The 22,193-nt window shown below is 42.3% G+C and overlaps 1 protein-coding gene across 7 annotated transcripts in view; it reads right to left on the reverse strand.

The window, feature by feature from the left end:
- The window catches only part of arhgap24 (Rho GTPase activating protein 24), a 452,465-nt gene that overhangs the window by 115,133 nt on the left and 315,139 nt on the right, over positions 1 to 22,193 (reverse strand). Inside the window, exon 1 of one of the 7 annotated variants that reach the window (XM_060826066.1) lies at positions 11,320 to 11,404. The exons of the other annotated variants lie outside the window; for them this stretch is intronic. The gene's annotated coding sequence lies outside the window, so the exon portion shown is untranslated. Of the gene's footprint in view, positions 1 to 11,319; positions 11,405 to 22,193 lie in introns of those variants that run through there. 7 annotated transcript variants of the gene reach the window in all.

Consider the following 22,193-nt stretch of genomic DNA (forward strand, 5'->3'; position numbering starts at 1 on the left):
ATTTATCTAGGAACCTCAATTATCCAAAGGACATAGGTGGGGAGTATTTCATTCAGTTAATCATTCTTCTAGTGCAGGATCTGATTAGCTTTGGAGGCCAAGCCATGGCCTCTAATCCAGGGTTTAAGGTGTCACAGGCACATTATGAAGGGAAGTGAAGTGTGTAACTGGATAAGGAGCTAGGGTGCCAGGTGGCAAAGGAATAGGGTAACAGATGAGTGGTAAAGGGACTAAGATGGCAGGTAGACCAGGGCTGGAGTCGGATGAGGAGTGTGCGGAATCAGAGTACATAGTCCCATTTTGTAGTTAACAGATAATTTGAGTATGTTTTAATGCCTGTGACTTTTTCCAGGTAATATTGTGATCAATGAAGTTAAAAATCACACAACACCAGGTTATAGTCCAACAGGTTTATTTGGAAGAACAAACTTTTGGAGCGCTGCTCCTTCATCAGGTAGCTAGTGGGACAGGATCATAGGACACAATTTACAGTAAATTGCTACCCCACTATCTACCTGATGAAAAAGCAGCACTCCAAAAGCTTGTTCTTTCACATAAACATAAGGGACTATAACCTGGTGTTGTGTGGTTTTTAAACTTTGTTCACCCCAGTCCAACACCGGCACCTTCACCTCTTCCAAGTCACAGTCCTCTGAAATCTGCAACTCTAACTCAGGATTTAGAGACATTTCTGGAGCAGTGAAAGCATTGGATAATTATCCATTGGAAATTTAAATTTCCCAGGTCCTTCCTGAAGTGCAAAGGTGCCTGCAAAGTGTCCATAGCATTTTTTTCCAGGATTCATGACTACAATGATTGGCGTCCAATCAAACGATCTGGATCATCAGTTTAGCTCTGACCTGACTAATAACTTTTGTATTGTTTGGAGCTAATTGAAAGTCAGATCTTTGGTCTATTCCAATATTTTGGGTATAATTTGCTTATGGCAAATATTCGACTTGTGAGTTAAAATGCTATTTCTGTTTATACATCAACTATTGTATGATATAGGCAGAGAGAAAGCGGGCAAGTGAGAGCGAGAGAGCGAGATGATGTTTAGGTAGGGAAATCCAAAAATAAGGCTTTGCCTGTTGAAAGCATAGCCACCCAATGGTGAAGTGGAGGAGGATGCTGAAGAGGTCAGACTGGAAGGGTATAGATAACTTGGAGCATTATGAAACTGGAGCAGAAGGTTGTAGAAATTGGGAGCCGTGAGGATGAGGAGGGGTTTGAGAATGAAGAAGAATTGAGAATTTCCAAGCGAAGGTGCAATTAGACTGGGTGGCAGAGACGCTGAGCGAGTGCAGGGACAACAGGTGTTACAGACATTAACATTTTATCTACAAGGAGACAGTCAACATTCGTTGAAACCATATTGATTTCCATTTGACAACACAAATTATTCCTTCTCCTGGAAGCAGAGAAAGATTTTATTCACCAATGTCTATATGACCAAGCAGATGGTATGGGATCTATGGAAAATACAAAGCTAGCAAGGACAGAGGAATGAATGCAATACCTATATAAACTTTAATTAACTTGTTCTTGTTAAAACATTTAAGCAAATGGACAAAACATCAACATTCTCAGAAATGTAACTTCCTTGGTTTTGGGAGATAAAGCATTAAGTGGAATAAAGCATTTCAATGAATAAATGCAAATCATCATTGAGTGATATGTGGTTTGTAATTCAATGCCAAGTTGTACTACTGAGCACATATATGGATTTGTTCATTAAAGACACTGTGGTCAGAGATAAAACTACCCTGAATGTTGATGCAAAGCACAGACCTCACATTCTCATAGAAGGAAGGTTTGTGATGCATCAGTGCCCAAAAGAGAAAACCTTAATTCTTGCATTGTTTCTTCCTCTTCCAAAAGTAACAGAATGCTTAGTATGGAATTTAATTCCACAACCTCGGTCTCAGTGGTGGCCTCAGAATATGTACCATTGTAGAACAAAATGTTCGAGCCTTCACAACCCTGGAACTCCCTCCTGAACAACATTGTGCATGCACCCACATTAGAAAGCTAATCACAATTCAAGATGCTACCACTTTCACAATGATAATCAAAGGATGGACATTAGCCTCAAAAGGGACCGTTAGTGAATTAAAACTAAATCAGAACTCAACAAAATCAAGTTAAGCATTCTCAGAGATAAATAAATATGCAACAGTGTCATCAATCTTGCAGGATTTTGTCAACATATACAATGAATCATTGAATCCCTACAGTATAGAAGCAGACCATTCAGCCCATCAACACCAGCCCTCCAAACAGCATCCCACCTAGATCTACCCACCTCATCTCTGTAACCCTGCATTTCCCATGGCTAATCCACCTAAACTACACATCTTTGGACAGTGAGAGGAAACTAGTGCATCTAAAGGTAACCCACTAAGACACGAGGAGAATGTGCAAACTACACAGACAGACAATCACCCAAGGGTGGAATCGGTCCCTGGCGCTGTGAGGCAGCAGCACTAACCACTTAGCAACTGTGCTACCCTGAGTCATTTGTTAAATAGTAATAATTGCAACATATATAGAGCAAGAAATGTTTTAGGTAATCTACACTGTAGACATTGTTTTTTTCTTTATGGATTACAGAGAGAGGTATTCTCGATGCTTCTTCCCCCCAGTAATGGACCTAGGTTTTTATCTGGGCTTGTGCTTCTCTTTAACTGGGTAGGACGTGTCTATAATGTGATGGAGAAGGTTTCATGACACTGCAGAGCAGATTAGATGGGCTAACAGATATATCCTGTCAGTCATTTTCATGTCTACCTAAGAAAGAAATGTAAAATGATAGAAGTTAAATTGACAAGAGCTTTAATATTATATTATATTTTGTAAGTTTTATTTTCATCTAAGCCTTTAAAATCCCTCATGATCTGCAGCCATGTGCCTGAGAGATTTGTAACCTGTGCTGATTGTAGTAATGAAAGTTGGCAATATCCAGTATCTCACAAGGCAATAGAAAGACTCAACAGTTGTAGTAATCATGTGCCAGGTAGTCCTACAGGCATCTCAGGACAAAGTCAACATGTTAGACTGCTGCCAAACCAAACAAAAGCTGTACTAAGAAATCAGTAGCTGCTGCAGGGTGAGTGATTGTACTCCTAGGTCAGCAGCAACAGTACTTCCTGCTCACAGTAGAGAGATCGAAAAAGCCAACTCCAAAAACTGCAAACCTGCATCAACCACAATTTACACAATAATATTCACTGGACAACTGTCGTCATCAACATTGGGAAATGAAGTCTCTGCTATAGTTGCTTCTAACTCATTGCATTAAAATCATTACCTCTTTTTAAAAATCTGCAGTTTCAAAATGATGGAAATCAACATAATGATCAAACTATTTTTGCCCTTCTGGCAATTCTATGCATGAGGCAAAACAACAGTAATTTCTATATGCTGTCAAGCACTGAGAAGAATCAATCACTGATTCCAATTCTTCAACTATTTGAGTTGGTTGTCTGGCAGATGTTATTCATTAAATGAAAAGCCTGCTCAGTTCCAGAGACACTTAATTTACAAAATCCCATTTCTAGATTTTATGCCAAAGTAATCACTGGAAATTGGCAGAATTGCGTCCATGCCATGGTTTACTGAATTGCTTTGGCAGGAGCACATTATTGTAACAAATCTAACACGACTGATAATCGCAAAGTGTTATTCTATGGAGGAATCACCTGCACCGACTTCATTAGCTGGAAGTGGAAGCTTTGGAGAAGGTTACTACATGTCAGAGCATTGTTGTTGCTGCTTTGCATTTTGATTCAATCTTATTTGTTTCCTATTTTAAATGCCTTTGTCCCTGAGATATGTACATCACAGTGCTGACATTCAAATATTCTGTATCACACTTCTGTGCCATTATGGGGCATATTAAGTCGATATCAAGGAATGGAAAAACTTAGAACATATCAAAGAATTAGAACATAGAACATAAAACGGGATAGCACAGGAACAGGTCCTTCAGCCCATCATGTCTATGCCAACCATTCTAAATAAATCCCATTTACCCACACATGGCCCATTTCCCTCTACTCCCTGCCAGTCATGTGCCTGTCTAAACACCTCTTAAACATTACTATCATATCTGCTTCTATCACCTCCCCTGACAGTGTGTTCCAGGCACCTACTACCCTCTATATAAAATACTTGCCTTGCACATCTTTTTTGAATTGTCCTCCTCTCACCTTAAATCTGTATCCCCAAATATTTGACATTCTACCCATTATAAAGACTCTGACTATCCACTCTACCCACACCTTTCCTACTTTTGTATACTTCTACCAGATTGCCCTCAGCCTCCAATTAGATTAGATTACTTACAATGTGGAAACAGGCCCTTCGGCCCAACAAGTCCACACCGACCCGCCGAAGCGCAACCCACCCATATCCCTACATTTACCCCTTCCCTTACACTATGGGCAATTTAGCATGGTCAATTCACCTGACCCGCACATCTTTGGATTGTGGGAGGAAACCGGAGCACCCGGAGGAAACCCACGCAGACACGGGGAGAATGTGCAAACTCCACACAGTCAGTCACCTGAGTCGGGAATCGAACCCGGGTCCCTGGTGCTGTGAGGCAGCAGTGCTAACCACGGTGCCACCGTGCCACCCATTAGATTACTTACAGTGTGGAAACAGGCCCTTCGGCCCAACAAGTCCACACCGACCCGCCGAAGCGCAACCCACCCATACTCCTACATATACCCCTTACCTAACACTACGGGCAATTTAGCATGGCCAATTCACCTGACCCGCACATCTTTGGACATGCTCCAGTAAAAACAATCCAAGCTGGTCCGAGCTCTCCTTATAGTTAATGCAGGCAATATCCTGGTAAAGATCAACTAGGAGGAAGTGAGGACTGCAGATGCTGGAGACCAGAAAAGTGTGGTGCTGGAAAAGCGCAGCAAGCCAGGCAGCATCCGAGGAGCAGGAGAATCGACGTTCTTCAGGAATGAGGCTGGTGTGCCAAGCGGGCTGAGATAAAAGGTGTGATGGGGGGGGGTGTGGAAAATTTGGGGGAGGGGCACTGGGAATACGATAGGTGGAAGGGGATGAGGGTGATAGGCCAGAGAGGGGGAGGGGGAGGGGGTGGGGGCAGAGAGGTCAGGAAGAAGATTGCAGGTCAAGAGGGCGGTGCTGAATCCGGGGATGGGACTGAGATAAGGTGGTGGGGGGGGGGGGAAGGGAAATGAAGAAGCTGGAGAAATCTACATTCATCTCGTGTGGTTGGAGGGTTTCTAGGCAGAAGATGAGGTAAACCCAATTGCATCCTCTCCACATTCTGCCATAAGGGACTCCTGTGTTGCCTGTTTGCCTGCTCCTCCATGCAGTCACCCATCTACCTGGCTGAACCTTTGGCATGACCACATCCCGGAAATTCCAATCTCCACAACTTTCTGCCTCCTGCTTGTTCCTGCTGCTCCAACTGATCCATGCAGCCTGACAGGAGACCCTTCCTGCAGACAGAGTTCTCAGGGACAATCAACTCTCCCTGACCTCCCATAGCTCACAGGAGAAACATACCATTCCACTAACTGTCATTACGCCCCCACTCTCTTAGCCATTGGATCAAACGATAAAGGACAGACCGTACCTTGCTGTACCTTAACACAGCTCACCCTCCTCTGTGAAACCCCATGCTCACCAAAGCTTCAAATAGCCCTCCTCTCTTTCTCTCTCTCTCGTTGATTTGAGGAGGAGGGAGGGGGAGAAACACCACAGCAGTGTAGTGTTTGGGACCTGATTTTAAACACAGCTGAGAATGCCCTTTAAATGTCAGTCAGTGGGGCCCAGCAAGAATTGGATATGATTTGAAGCACAAGTCCATTTTTTTTTGTTAAGCACCCAGGTACAAACCATTTCACCTGATTCATAGAATTATATAAAATTATGCTACCGAGGAGGCCATTTATCTCAATTGCAGTATATGTTTAAAGGAAATGAAAAAGCAGGGGATGGTGTAAGCTGTGCCAAAAGGCAGGTCCAACAAGTGTGAATAGTAACCTTGGTAAACTTGCTAGATACACACAAGCTGCCTGACGTGGAGTTTTTGAAAAACTCTTGGTGTTGAAGCATGACTTTGACCTGATTGGTACTCATTTAACCTCAAATCCCTCTCACATAAATCCCTGGCCATTGACAAGGCTTTCTGAAAAGTGCATTCACGGGCAGATTAAGCAGCTACAGGGTGGCAGCAGATCACCACCTTAACTCCCTCAACCACACTATTCCTCTTCAACAGGCAGGATCAATATAGGACATAACTTTTTCAGAGAGGTTTCCTTTGATTAGATTAGATTAGACTTACAGTGTGGAAACAGGCCCTTCGCCCAACAAGTCCACACCGACCTGCCGAAGCGCAACCCACCCATACCCCTATATTTACCCCTTACCTAACACTACGGGCAATTTAGCATGGCCAATTCACCTGACCCACACATCTTTGGACTGTGGGAGGAAACCGGAGCACCGGGAAGAAACCCACGCAGACATGGGGAGAATGTGCAAACTCCACACAGTCAGTCGCCTGAGTCGGGAATTGAACCCGGGTCTCAGGCGCTGTGAGGCAGCAGTGCTAACCACTGTGCCACCGTGCCGCCCACTACCATTGCTTTTGGCTCTACCATCCATCCTTCCCACCTGGCAGCACCAATTCCATCCCACCTCCAGCTGACTGGTGACAGTCACACAGAAACAAATAACTCTCCTCTTGCTTATCTCAGGGTTCAAACTGTTTAAATGAAAATAAAAGACCCGATGCTTCCATTTAATTCCCCTGCGTCACATAAAGTCACAGCTCCTGCCACGTAACTGGGGAAAGAGTTAGGAACTTGGTCAAAGAGGGAGACTTGATATACTGAATCACAGGGACATGACGCTGAAAATCCACGGGACGATAATGCCAGTAAACGCGCACGCAGCTTTTCAGTTTCAAAACGTTACACCACAGAAACCTTTATCACCAGCAAATCTCCTGAAATTGGGAAGGCTGTCAAAATCACACTCATGCCTCTAGGGAATGTTCTCTATGCCTGTATTGGAAATGAATGGATTATCAGCACTTTCCTTTCCCATCCTCAGAAAGAAGTTTAAAATGGTTCAAGGAGCATCTTATGAAACGGTCCGGCTTTTAAGACAAAAAAAAGGCTGGAAAATGAGATTAGATTCTGATTTGTGCATGATGACCTGCTCAGACACAATGAACTAAAGGGCCTTTCCACAAATGACTCTAAAATGGTTTGAGCCCATCTTCAAAGACCAGACTAAGGTATTAACATGGACCCCAAGGTTGAATCTATGCACCTTCTGCTGGGCTCATATGCCTCTTCTAACTGGGCAGATCAACCTTCAAAACCCAGGAACCTTAGATGTACCAATCTTAACAGTCAGTCGTAGGAAGCTGTCAGGATGGGATGTGTGGTGTGCTAGAGGATCCATGCTGGGACCTCAATTCTTCACAATCGAGATAAATGCTTGGGGTGAAGGAGATATGGTAGTTAAACTTGCTGATAACACAAAGGTGGATATAAAAGGAGTTGTGAAGAGGGCATGAGGAGCCTACAAAGGGATATAAATAGGTTAAGTGATCAAGCATATACCTGGTAAAAATAGCTGTGAAGACCGAAAAAAGGCAGCATGTTATCTGTATGGTGAGATGTTGCAGAGCTCCAAGCTGCAGAGCAATGTGGGTGGCCTCACGCATGAATCACAGGAGGTTAGTCTGCAGGGACAGCAAGGGATCAGGAAAGCTAACAGAATATTGTGTTTAATTGTGAGGGGAACTGAATGTAAGAGTTGAGAGTTTATACTTCAGTTATACAGTGCACTGGTGAGACCAAAGCCCTCCAAATGTAGGGATTCTATGATTGTATTCTATGACCATGTCTGGAGTATTTGTCACTATACTTAAGGATGGATGTTGGTGCATTGGAAGCAGTTCAGAGAAGATTTACCAGATTAATACTTACAACGAGCAGATCCCCTCAAGAGGAAAGGCTAGACTGACTAGGCCTATACCCTCTGGAGTTTAGAAGAGTCAGCAGCAACGTAATTGAAAAATAAATGATCCTGAAGGGACTTGACCAAGTGAACGATTTTTCCTCTTGTGGGAAAATCTAGAACTAGAGGTTATAGTTCAACAATAAGGGATTGGCCATTTTAGACAGAGATAAAGAAAATATTTTCTCTCAGACGGTTGAGTCTCTTTGGAATTCTCTTCCTCAAAAGGTAGTGAATGCAGAATCTTTAAATACTTTTAAGGCACAGGCAGACAGATTCTTGATTAACAATGGGCTGAAAGATTATCAGGGATATGCAGGAATGTAGAGTTGATGTTAAAATCAGAACTGCCATAATCTTATAGAACACTGGAGCAGTATTAAAGGGCTGAATAGCTGTCGTTCGTTTGTAAACTAAACTCCCTCTGACACCATTGGCTTGCAAGAGTCAAGCAGAGGTTCCATCCCTCACCCAGCCCTGCATAATCTCTGATGTCAGTTGTCTGCCCTCTTACTGGAAAGGTTGAGGACTTTCAGCCTCTGCACTCTATCAGTCAACAATCTCCCAACTGTACCTTTTCGCTCATGGCCGCAGACTTAGCAATACTCTATCAACTCTCACTGACAGCCTTACAGTATCTCCATAGACATTCACAGCAGTAAACATCCATTTTTTTTGCATCTCTCTAGCACATTATGTCAGCTCGAATTGTGAAGTAAAAAGTGTCTCTTTCAAAGAAGATGGGCTTTCATAATTTTGAGTTGCCACAGGGTCTGTCCTGGCTTCCCAAACAATGTCTCTCTGCCAGCGTTTTGTTTTAAAGCAGCAATACTATAAACAGCGTCAACAAATATATCTCATCTCAAGATTTTACCGAGCCATCCAAACAAATCAAAGACCTGGAACAACTTCTTGAGCACATCCAAGATGCTTCATGTCAAAATGTGCTGAGTTTGTGTTAAACACCCTTTGTCTAACACATGAAAAAGTATCCTCTTGATCTCGTGAGGATACAGGTAATTTTAAAATGGGCATTACTTGCCTACTTCACATTTTTTTGAGCTCTTTAAAGTTTAAGGTCTAATTAATTTAATTATTATTCAGATAAATCACAACAGTCTTTTGTAATCAGTTATCAGGATAAACCTTTCAAATTTTTAAAGTGACATATGCTACATTCCATGAAAATACATTTTACAAAGAAACAGAAATACTGTGCAAGTCACAAAGATCATTTGAGCATATGCTTGAAAAAACTGCAAGAAAGCGCAGACATATGGGGCCAGATATCCTGAGGAGCGTCAATCTCCTCAAAATGCAGCTCTGCTCCCGCTACTTTCCTGTTCGGACTGAGCTTAGTTTCACCTGCTGGAAATTTCAATCCCAGGTCTTCCAGAAATGTGGAGCAAAAAACCCGAGATCAAAAATATCCCTCGTAATGCAAGATAATCTGAGGGGATGCCAAATCACTGCCTCCTTAGTCAGTTGCTGGTTGTAAGATCTAAATATCCAGCAGCACAGCCAAATACTTTGACAGTTCCTGTGAAAGGGTAGCTATGTGAAGTAAGTCTGGAGTTAGGGTGATAGTTGGTTTAGGAGTCATGGTGCCTGGTAGGCAGCGTGCCAGATGGGTAGGGTGCCAGGTAAATGACCAAGTGCTTAGGGTAAGTCATGGGGCAGATGTTGGAGAAATGGTGATGGTTTTGGGTCTCTGAGCTTTCAGTCTGCAAGGGGAGTAGTGTGTGTGTGTGTTATGTTGAGTTTACTGTGTCTGGTCAGAAGATGTAACAGCGATCAGGGTGTGCATTTGTACGGTGGGGGCTGGGGGGTGGGATTGCTGGTGGGTTGAAGGATCAGCTAGACAGTTATCCAGGAGTTAGAGTGGACTTTAAATTGTCTAAACTTTCCTGGGTATCTTTGGGCTAAAGTGTAGTGAATCCACCTGAATTATTTGCCTTTAGTGGATTCTTTTGGAGGGTTCCAGGAACAGGGGTCATTGCCCATCAGAACCTTCCATTTCTCAAGCAATTCTCACCGAGATCACTGCACCTGTGATTCCACAATGTGCATCTCCACTCTGTGCAGCTCTAATGATCCATGGTTTAGTTTCCTGGTAATCTGAAAAATGTTGTAATATTAAGAAAGCTTCAGCATAAGTGAGCTGGTGGAATGGCCAGTTTTGTGGCTGTAAGTAGTTCAAGCAAAAGCTTTGATGGATGGATAGGATTAAGAAGCTTATAGTTACTTGTGCGTTAAACTTGGGTCCAAAATTTCACCCTATCTTTTAAGCCATGCTGTTTCTTTAAGTCTACATCATTGAAGAATTATAGAATCCCTCCAGCATGGCAGCAGCCCATTCAGCCCATCATGTTGACACTAACCCTCTGAAGGGCATCTCAACCAGACCCATTCCTCTACCCTATCCCTGTAACCCTGCATTTCCCATGGCTAATTCACCTAGCCGCCACATCCCTAGACACTACAGGCAATTTAACATGGCCAATCCACCTAACCTGCACAGCTTTGGACTGTGGGAGGAAACTGGAACACCCAGAGAAAACCCATGCAGCCACAGGGGAAATGTGCAATCTCCACACAGACAGTCACCCAAGTGTGGAATCAAATGTGGGTCCCCAGTGCTCTGAGGCAGCTGTGCTAACCACTGAGCCACTGGCTTTCCTTGTGTCTCTCTGGTGACAAACTCAAAAGGGAGTTCCAGGTCCCTATATCTATCAAAGGGACATTTTGGTTAATGATTCAATTAAAGCTCAGCTACCATGTCTATGAGCTGCAGTTTCTACATTAGCAATACTGGCAGGAGCTCCCACGGCCCACCCACTCTAACATTGTGAATGGCATCAGAGATTATGCTATTTCCATGGAATGTTAGATTTCCCAAGAGAGTAATGATTGGGAAAACATTGGTGAGAATGAAAGCCTCATTCTCCTGATTGCCAATTAGAGTCATAGAGATGTATAGCATGGAAACAGACCCTTCCGTCCAACTCGTCCATGTCGACCAGATATCCCAACCCAATTTAGTCCCACCTGCCAGCACCCGGCCCATTTCCCTCCAAACCCTTCCTATTCATATACCCATCTAAATGCCTTTTAAATGTTGCAATTGTACCAGCCTCCACCACTTCCTCCGGCAGCTCATTCCATACATGTACCACTCTCTGCGTGAAAACGTTGCCCCTTAGGTCTCTTTTATATCTTTCCCCTCTCACCCAAATCTCTAGCTCTGGACTCCACTCACCATGGGAAAAAAAGACCCTGTTTGTTTACCTTATCCATGCCCCTCATGATTTAATAAACCTCTATAAGGTCGCCATTCAGCCTCTTGATGCTCCAGTAGTTCATTCTAGTGGTGGAAAATCCTGGGCTTTGCACGATTCCACATAACTCATGTAATCGGACAACACTCAAGCAGAAAGAACAGCCACTAATGAAATAATTTGAGAATGGGCACGTCATATTCTTGAAATGACGATGCTAAGGGGTAAACAGTGTTCATCGAAATTTGTTTTGAAGCTTCATGTTAACAGTAAACACAGCCCAGTGGATCTTGGTGACAGCCTGTAGCAGTCGTTGAAGGATTAAACAGCTGACTGTAACATTTGATAGTGTTGAAATAAAGTCAGTGATAGCCAATAGGAAACTGTGGTATTTCAAATCATCCATGTAAATATGAAACCCTTGCAGAGTTCAGCCATATGTCAAGCTCTCATGCATTCAGTTCCAATGTACTTGAAAAATGAGACTGTCAATTTTAGCCTGGAATTGCACACGCAGCCTGTGTGACCTCACCAGTACTGAAAGGGACCCTTCATCATACTGAGGTCCAATCACTTCCCTATTGAGACTTGTATGAGCTTGAGAGTGCACAGGAGGTTCAGATGCACAACAAAGTGTAGAAGGGATTCTCTTATCCGTCTTCGTACTTAATGACCATTCCCTCTGAAAAACAGGTGGAGAGGATGGGACAGCTTCCACCATCTGTTTATACAGACAGTGACATCTGGCAACACATTCACATACATGTAATGCCCAAAATGTATTCAAGACAGAACAGCACATGATTTTGAATTTACAGATGAATCTATGTGTTTCTTGAGTTTTTTTTATTTTAACTGATTTCAGTATGTTTATTGGGACAATATATGAGAAGGTAAGATTGCTGACCGCCACACTGAATTCCCCCCAGCTGGTGATGATGAAGTTCTTTTGCAGTAACTTTGAAGAGACAAACAAAATGGGTGAAACCTGAATGTTCTGTTTAAATAGCAGAATGAATTCTAGGTGGGGTACTCAAACACCTGAATAGCAGGCCTTCTGGTTAGACTTGCCAAACACTATCCAATTAGACCTCTGGGATTACTGAATAATTAGGACTGGCAGTGGAATAATGATTCGGAATCATCACAACTGAATGTACAGGATTTAAAGGGCCACTGGTAATCTTCACCGCTGATGCATTGTGATTCGCGCTGTGGTGACTTGGAGAAGCCCCATCTGACAAAACTGAAAGGGAGGGTCTGTGGTGATGTTGTGATATAGTTCACTCAGGCCGTTTGAGTTGCTGAGGCAATGTGCACTTTTTTGTTTAAACGTGCACATTATAGTCTAGAGCTATGAACATTCTTTCGAATCATGTGTCTGACCAGAAATCTCTCCAGTTCCTACCATCTGCCATTGACAGTTTTTGCAGATTGACACTCGGCCTGTTTGGTTACATTAGGAATACGTTGTTCTGCTATAATGCATGTTTTGTTAATGCAAATTCACTACAACACAATTGACAAATTGGGGACATGGTTTCCAAAGCATGAATTTTTAAAGTATTTATTGTTGTAATGTGATTCTGGCCCCATTAGTTTAAATGGTGCTACCAGCACACAATTTTCTTATAACATATGCTTGCACGAGAATGGAACTACTGCATTATAGCAGAACCGACTGTACACTTTCCTAGATACTTAAGTCCTCAACTGGACACTTCTGGCTTAGAGCTGAAAATGTGTTGCTGGTTAAAGCGCAGCAGGTCAGGCAGCATCCAAGGAACAGGAAATTCGACGTTTCGGGCCAGAGCCCTTCATCAGGAATCTTTTGCCCGAAACGTCGAATTTCCTGTTCCTTGGATGCTGCCTGACCTGCTGCGCTTTAACCAGCAACACATTTTCAGCTCTGATCTCCAGCATCTGCAGACCTCACTTTTTACTTCTGGCTTAGAGACAGAGAAACTGACTACTGCAACGCAAGATCTCCCTGGGAGGATCTGTCGCCACTTCATGTTGTCTTCAGATGGTGGCAGTTTCTCATCCTAACCTTTGATGTCCTTGGGCTGAATATTTAAGAGGTTTATGAATTCTGACACAGTGGCACTGGAAGAAAAGTAATGTGTGTATGGTTGAGGATGATTCGTAAGTCAGAGAAAACATGGAGGCAATGGTCTTCCCCTGTACAGACTGTCCTTCTCCTTCTAGATACAGCTCGCTGCAGAATATTCACTCATCATAACGATCATTTCACCTTGCCTTGAAAACAAGTTAAGTTAAAATTTGATGTCTATAATGTCACAGTAAAAAATGATGCCAGATGTTTTTTGATATCACCAACTAAATACATCGATTTGTTTTCAAATTTTGATAAAGATAGTTTTGTGAAAGAAACACCAACATTTTTATTTTGTAAAAAATGTGGCATAGTCTCTACATTCTTCTGTAATACGTTGAATGTAAAGACATTGAATAGGTTAATAAACCTGGATTTTTAAAAAATGACTGGTCTTGGGAATGCTGCCATGCTTTGGCATCTTCACGGGAAAGAAAATGTACCATTCTTACCTGATCTGGCTTGTACGTAAGGAGAGAGTGAGGACTGCAGATACTGGAGATCAGAGTCGAAGAGTGTGGTGCTGGAAAAACACAGCCGGTCAGGCAGCATCTGAGGAGCCGGAGAATTGATATTTTGGGCATAAACCCTTCATCATTCCTGCTGCAGTGCTTATGCCTGAAACGTCGATTCACCTTCCCCTCGGATTCTGCCTGACCTGCTGTGCTTTTTCAGCACCACACTCTTTGATTTGGCTTATATGTCTCTCCAGGCCTACAACTCTCTGAAGTGGCTGAGCAAGCCACTCAGTTCAAGGGGTGGGCATCACATACTGGCCCGGTGATGGCCATATCCCATGATGATTTTTTTAAAAAGCCAGTGTTACACTGGCACAACATACACTGTCAAATAGCATTTAGCTGCCCTCCTCTCAAACAAGAACAGCTCTCGATTACTTTCTAATGAAGCTGGAAACCCATTGAATTCCAGTCACATTTAGCCGTGTAGAATAATAACATTGCCATTGACTTCACCAGCATAACATTCCCTGAATTGGCTGTGGTGCCTGGACATCTACTACCAGCAGGCGGAGCTCTTAGCATCCTAAGTGGATTGTAAGGTGCTCACACATCACTGCCATTTACATTATACTGCAGTAATGTGGTGTAATGCACTAGCAGTAAGGTATGGTTTCATAATTAATGACACTGGATAAATTTTGATAAAAACTAATTATACAGCGTAAACCCAGCAGACTTATGAGTGACTTTTAATTTCAATACGGTTGGCTTCCTCCCTCGGTTTTGAGCATCTGTTTTCAGATTAACTGTGCTTCTGCCAATCCTCCTGGGAATATTTTACACTATTTCCCTGCCGTCGTTATCTTCCGAACCAACTTTCTCATTTCCCCAAGACTGGAGTCAAGACCTCGGCACTTGCTGCAGCAAAGCATGAATCCAACAAGAAAGGTCCACTAACATTTGCTGCTGATCAACTGCCCATGCATATGGGAGTCTCCCTATATTTCCCCAAACAGCAAAATAACATGAACCACATGAGTAAAATAAAACCGCTGCTCTGCTATGTGTGTCCTTTGCATGTGCAACCAACTTATAAAACACCTTGCACTAAGTACACAAATCTGTGATACTAAGTACTCTAATACGTATGCCAATGGGACTGCGACACTACAGCACTGACTGCTTTCCTTTGCTAACTCCCTCAGTTCCCACTATGACCCAGTTCTTGGACATACCCTATGCTGGGCTCTATGTTTTGCAGGCTTATCACATCATTCATCAAATCTGAAATTCTGTCGGGTTACAGTGTAAACAAGTTTGACCTAGTAAGGGACACTGACATTCTATCCCTGATTAGCACGCAGGCATTAGATAACCGAGCAAGTAGCAAGCTGCTGCATGTCCTCTGGAAAACTGGTTTCAACTGTAATCAGGAAGGAATATTATCTACTCAGTATCAGTGATTTTGTGAAAGAGCTTGCATTATTTTTAAAGCTGGCAGGTAGTACCTGCTGAAGCTGCTGCAGATTCTGCCTTGATGCAGTCGGGCGATTGCATAAACATTTAAACCAGTAATTTGGAATTAAAAGGCTGGCCAAATTTGCTCAGCTATTAGCACTCATCCTACAGAATTCAGAAGGTTCTGGATTCCAGAAGATCATCAGCTGTCATTCCCACCATTTCCAGCAAGATGCCATCACCAGACACATAACTCCCCTCCCTCATCTGCCTTCTTCAGGGACCCGTTCCTCTGGGACAACCCGGTCCAATCTTCCTTCACTCCAACCCCAACAACACATTCCCCTGTGACCTCCGAAGGTGTAACACCTGCCCATTTACCTCCTCAGTATCCAAGGGCCCAAACACACCTTCCAGGTGAAGCAGCACTTTACCTGCACTTCTCACAGTCGAGTCTACTGCATTCACTGCTCACAATGTTGTCTCCTCTACATGGGGGAAATGAAGCGTAGACCGGGTGATCGCTTCACAGAATATCTATGTTCAGCCCGCAAAAAAGACCCTGAACTTCCAGTTGCCTGTCACCACCATGTTTGCTGGCCAACATGACACTGGACTGGAAGCTCCTTCCCTTGCCCAGAGACCTGAAGCCCCTTCACCTGCTGCTTGGCCTGACCTCTGTCATTGCAGGCACCAAACCCGCCCCCTCTTTCCCCACTCTGGAATCAGACTCCCAAATGGACCAGATACTTCCTGCCTACCCTGATCTACTGGGAGCACTCCATCACCTATCTAGCACCCTTGCCAACATGTCCTGTTACCTTATCCTGACCCACACTGCACCTTACCTGCCTGGCACCCTAACTCATACTTAACCTATGTACTTACTGTTCCATAGGAGCTGTCCCATTGGCTAACTGTGATGTTGGACCTTTAAATCACAGGAGAGAACAACTCAATGCTGTGAGAAGGCAGTGTGGTTTGCATTCTGCATGACAAGGGCCCTGTTAGTCAGAGTGTAAGTACGGCTCCACATTTCTGAAGGAACCCTCAATTGAATTGCCGGTCAGAAATTAGATGCATTAGTGGTTGTCTTCCAAAACACTACAGCTTCTGTAGCAATTTGTACAAATTGAGTATAACTCCACTATTTAAAAACAAAGGATGGAGAGAATGAGCAAAGATGTACAGGCCAATTAGCCCAACATTAACTGGAGGGGATAGTGATAGAGTCTATTATGAAAGATAATATTCCATATAGTTCATAATGGGTGAATGCAAATGGAAGATCCAGGGCAGCATGGGGCTGAGGTGGTGTGCACATAGTTTGATTTGGGGGCATGAGGCATCATGGGTGTGGGTGAAAGGGCAGTGACACAGCAGTGTGTAATAAGGGTGAGAGAGGGAGTGTGAGGGCTAGATGGCCTTACATTCTTCATCATAACTGGTACAGAGTCCACACAGAGACAGGCCTTTTAGACACTGCATCAGTATTCCATGGCCAGCCTGCAATACCTCCCCAGCCCATCCCCTTCCAAGGTGGACAAGCCAAGCCAGAAAATGACCCTATTTCAGCATCCACACCAACATCAGCGATTCTGAAGCTTGTAATTTTAAATAAACCTGTTGGACTGTAAGCTGGTGTCATGTGACTTTTGACCAATGTCACTGACCTAGCAATCCAAAAGACAAATGCTTTGGGGACATGCAGCTAACCAAGTTTAAAATCAATTAATAAACCTGCAATATAAAGCTAATCTCAGATGGTGACCATGACAACCTTTATTGGCTTGTTATAAAAACTTCATGCCCATTAGGGAATAAAATCCACCATCCTTCGAGAGTTTATCCTACATGTGACACAAGAGCCCTCAGGAATATGGCTGACTCTAAACTGCATAACTGCTCTCTGAAGTTAAGCAACTCAATTCAATTCAGTGAAAATTAGAAAAGGACAACAACTCCTGGTATTGTCAAAAACACTCACATCCTTCAAAAGTAGAAAGCAAAACAAAATCCACTGTTTTCTCGTGGGAAAACAAATCAAATTTTGTCAATTTTTTTTAATAAGTCCTCCAAATCCTTTAATTCGTCCAAGTTTGGCCAAGCAACTGTTAATTTTGGACTAAATAATCCCTTCTGAAAACACTCCCTTCCCTGCAATCTTTTCTGTGCAAGGGCATAAAATTTGCAATTCTCCAGTCCTCTGGCATCATCCTTATATCTCAGGTGCTACATCACTGCAAATCCTTTCTTTGTTTTGTGATTCAGTCAGATAGAATGAGACAAAACTCTAGAATTGTTCTCTTGGCAATAAGTTGAAGCCAGCTAATAGCCATTCAGAGTTCTGAAAGTAACTAACCACATTTTCTGGTAACTGAGAAGAAATCCATTCATTTGATCAGAAATAAGGAGATCTTGCATTGAAAGGATGGAGAGTATCATTCCAAAAGGAATCCTTCATTTCATGTGAGACTGTAACATCAAATGTCTGTGTATTTGTAGTCCTGGTGACAAAAATGTTTTTCTTCTGCAATATGATTATTGATGATGAGCATAAGTTCACTATACATTAATGTATAAGAACTAAGCTACATTTTTGCCAGTGCTACTTGCTTTAATGGCATGGAAATAGCTGTGAATTTAATGGATTCAGGACAGTTCATATCAAACTGAACATCTAAATATGGCTAATGTTCTAATCCTTACTGTGCAGTTGCGCGTAAATGTACTGCAATCCCAGCAGATTTGTGGCTTAAAAGTACACATAGAAAGACTGATAACAATGCCAAAAACCAACCACTGTTATTTCTGTAATGATTTCACATCCGCAGACAATATTATTGCTTTGTTTTTCTCAAAATAACCAAGCAGCTGAAACAAGTCAGTCATTCTAATGACAAACTAAACACGCAATCCTGAACAAAACTCTCCTCAACTCTTCAAAATTAAAACAATTGCTTTGTAGCACAATCATTTTTTAGACAAATGTTATTTTTAATTTAGTGTCCACTTTTTTTAAATAACTTTCTACACTTTGAGACATGGAGGCTGTGTTTAGATCTTCACCACAACTTAGTCTGCTGGATAATCAGAATATGGGATACCTCTCCCAATTCTTCCCTCCTTCACACTAGCACTGAAATTCTTACATTGTTCAACAATGCGATAAGCAGAACATCTTTTTACACTGATGGCAGCATCCTGTTAGTGGACACATGTGTAGCCATTTCATGGTAGCAGCTTGAAATAGTTTCCTTGACCTCGCATTCAAATTTTGATTACATACAACTGAACAACTTCGCCTTTGAATGTCAGTGCCAATGTAATGCCAAGTATGTAGGCCAGACATTCTAGTGATTAGCTGACTGAATTAAAGGGCACATTCATTCACTTGTTGATAATAAGCAGTCCTCATCAACTGTGTGCTTGTCAGACCCAAAACAATGGTCTCCTGTTCGATGTGATTACTCAATTGGACAGAACCTGCCAAATAATCCCAAATGTACGAACAGCGACATTAGCAAACATTGTTCGATCATCAGCTGAGCTCGTAATGTGGCTCATTTAAGATTGCTAGACGCAACTTACGTTCAGGTGCAGGAGCCTGTTCTCTACCTACCAAGATGGAGGACAGGAGAAAATTGTGCTCTAACAGCTGCTTCTTTTGAGATTTTTTTAGTGTTGGAGCAGGTTTCCTAGAGTTCTTGGAGCAGTCATTACTGTTTTATAAGCTGTTGTGTTTGTTTTAAAACTTTGCAAACAAAATAAAGATGCCCAAGCCTTGTGCCTGGGCAACTCAAGCCAAGACCATTGTTTTGGGTCTGACAAGCACACACTTGATGAGAACTGTCTGTTATCAACAAGTGAATGAACACGTCCTTTAATTCAATCAGCTAACCACTAGAATGTATGGAACATGAAGGTGTTTATGGGCCTGCCTTGGATTTCAATGGCAGCCAAGTAAAGTCAACTTATCACCAACATGCACCTTTTTCTCCTAGAATTATAAAATGCTGTGGCTGTATTAAGTTTGGAATTCTTGCATTTATACTGATAGCTGCCAGGTGAGAAGCTTTGTCCATATCTCTTTTTTTAAAACCAAGAGGTCAGAATCTCACAAGGATATGGTGCTCATATCAGATGATGGTGGTTATTAGCACATTTATGGAACTGTAAAGGATGGTGGTGTGTTACTGTTGGTAGGATGGGCAGTAGCTTGAACAAACCGGCTCCTTTGCCCATAAAAGGAGTTGGTAATTATATTCTGTACATGATTTTCCAGAAAAAAAAAGCTCGTTTACTGTGGTAATCCTTTCATGAATCAAAATTGGGTGAAAATTTGAAATTTCGCACTAAAAGCAATTTGGCGATATCCCTGCATGGATAGGACAAGAAAAACAGCAAGGACATTTCATCACTTCGTGCTAAAGGAGACAAGAGCCTGCAGGGTTAATGACTGCAAATGTTAATTAAATCCTTTTACAGTGACTAGATGTTCTACCGCAACTGAGCTCATAAGTAAATTCATATATTTTAACAATTAAGTATGGCATGTGATTGACTACTTTAAAATTGATGTTACTGTAGACTTATTGCATCTGGTGGAGCTATGGAAAAACACAGGATCATGAGACTTACAGCAGCATATGGCCCTCACAAGATGAATTGACATGATATATTAATACTTGTTAATTGCAAAATCAGTGTTGAACTCACCAAAAGCAGTTCCTGATAACAATTCAGTTTACAATCTAATAAATCTTGCTGATTGTCATCCTGACAACTGGGCTGGCTTAAGATGGTATTTTGGGAGGATGACGAACTGATGCTTTCAGGTGCAACTGAATAAATTCAACTTGTTAAACAAAAGCTACTGATTTCCCAGATTCTGGAGGGCAGTATTCTCCTGTGCATCAATTCTTCTGAATTTATAGAATCCCTGCAGTGTAGAAACAGGCTATTTGGCCCAAGACATCCATACTGACCTTCTAAAGAGTATCTCATCCAGACCCATTCCCCTACTTTATCACTCTCCATTTCCCCTGACTCATGCACCTACCTACATAGCCCTGAACACTATGGGCAATTTAACACAACCAATTCACTTAACCTACACATCTTTGAACTGTGGGAGGAAACCGGAGCACCTGGAGGAAACCCACTCAGACACAGGCAGAATGTGCAAACTCCACACACATAGTCGCCCAAGGCTAGAATCAAATCCAGTTCTCTGGTGCTGTGAGGCAGCAGTGCTAACCACTGAGCCATCATGCCACCCACCAAGACAGCTGAATACCTACACATTGTTCAGTGGCCAGATGAAAATTACATGACATGACATACATTGAACTAATTTTCATCAAGAGATTTGGCAAAGTGCTTTACGTTAACATTGAAATCAACAGAAACACAAAAGTTTGTAACCAGCTGATATGTGAGGTATTGAAAGTGCCTTGACATCTTTTTAGACATCTGAATGGAGCACTTAAGAGGCGTACTTACTCAATTAATAAAAATTGGCCTCCAAACAAGCTACATCAGGAGGCACCAATTCTGGGACATGGCCACAATCCAAGATAATCCTGCTGGTGAACAATAGTGAGTACATACACTGCTTTGTTTCACTCAGGCAATGGAACACTGGGATAAATGCTGAATAATCATGTAACCTATCCCAGAGCTACTTTCGCCTTTAACTAGAGGAATCAATTATAAACCAGTTAAGTAAGCAGATAGAATGTTTGGATTTGGATCATCGTATAACTGTCATTGAATTAGTACTTGTCACTATGTATTGATACATTAATGTCAATGCGTTTATTGGGTTACTATTTAGCGGATAAAATTTCTCCATGCTATTTCTGAAAAAAGATGAACATTCAAATCAAATTCCTGTTTCAATAATGTTATTTACTATTTTTCAAAATTAAATATAAATTTGTGAGTTTAACAATTATTAAGTGTACATTAAACTTTGACACAAATGAGTTAAGCAATGGAAAAACTTCTCCAGAAAACATGAAGCATCAGTATCATTGTATATTATCACAACCAATGTGTCTTACTGTCTGACAGCATTTCAATAATTTTGTTAGTTCTGTTTGAACTGCAGTGGGCCACATGACCTACAATATTTCAGGGAAAATTCAGAGTTGAGGAGAATGTGAAGGTATTTTCTCTCCAGGATGTTGCATAGTTTCCCTCATCTGCCTTGGGAGAAACTCCCCTGATGGTGGGATCTTTACTCTGGTCCTAGGTATGCAATGTGGTTGATGTGTCCCACTGCATTAGACATGGGGGGCTAATGAGTGCCAGTGTGGACTGTTTATAGGGTCACTACAGTTCGGAGGCTTCCATTTTGTTAAATATGGTTATTTAGTCCTCACATCCTGTTGTCTTCCCACCTAGTCTCTAAATCATTTTCACACTCCCATGCCAATTTAATGCCAATCCATGCCCCACACTTCCCCATGGCCCTTACTTTCTCCGTGTCAACTCAGTCAATATCCACTACAAGCAGACATCTGGAGCCATGTTAAGATGTAATATGTTGTTACCTGTGGATGAGTGACCTGCTACCAAATCAGAAAGGCTTCTGCCTATCAACAACAATATGATTGGCTCCCAGGTCATTGAAAAATCGTGTCAGGGGAGGGGGAGTGATGAGTGAGCTGGAGGGGAAACCATCCAACCTCTGGACTTGTTGGTGCTTTCACTCTGCAGTAATAACCATCAAAAGCCTGAAGAGAGCCAGTTTATTAACCCTTTCTGGTTGTTATAAGCAGTAACTTTTAATTGATAAGCCAAAGATCTTGTGAACCAGCCAACTTGTGCCTTCTGCAAACA

This window comes from Hemiscyllium ocellatum, chromosome 1 (assembly GCF_020745735.1).
Source record: "Hemiscyllium ocellatum isolate sHemOce1 chromosome 1, sHemOce1.pat.X.cur, whole genome shotgun sequence".
In the NCBI taxonomy this organism is placed as follows: domain Eukaryota; kingdom Metazoa; phylum Chordata; class Chondrichthyes; order Orectolobiformes; family Hemiscylliidae; genus Hemiscyllium; species Hemiscyllium ocellatum.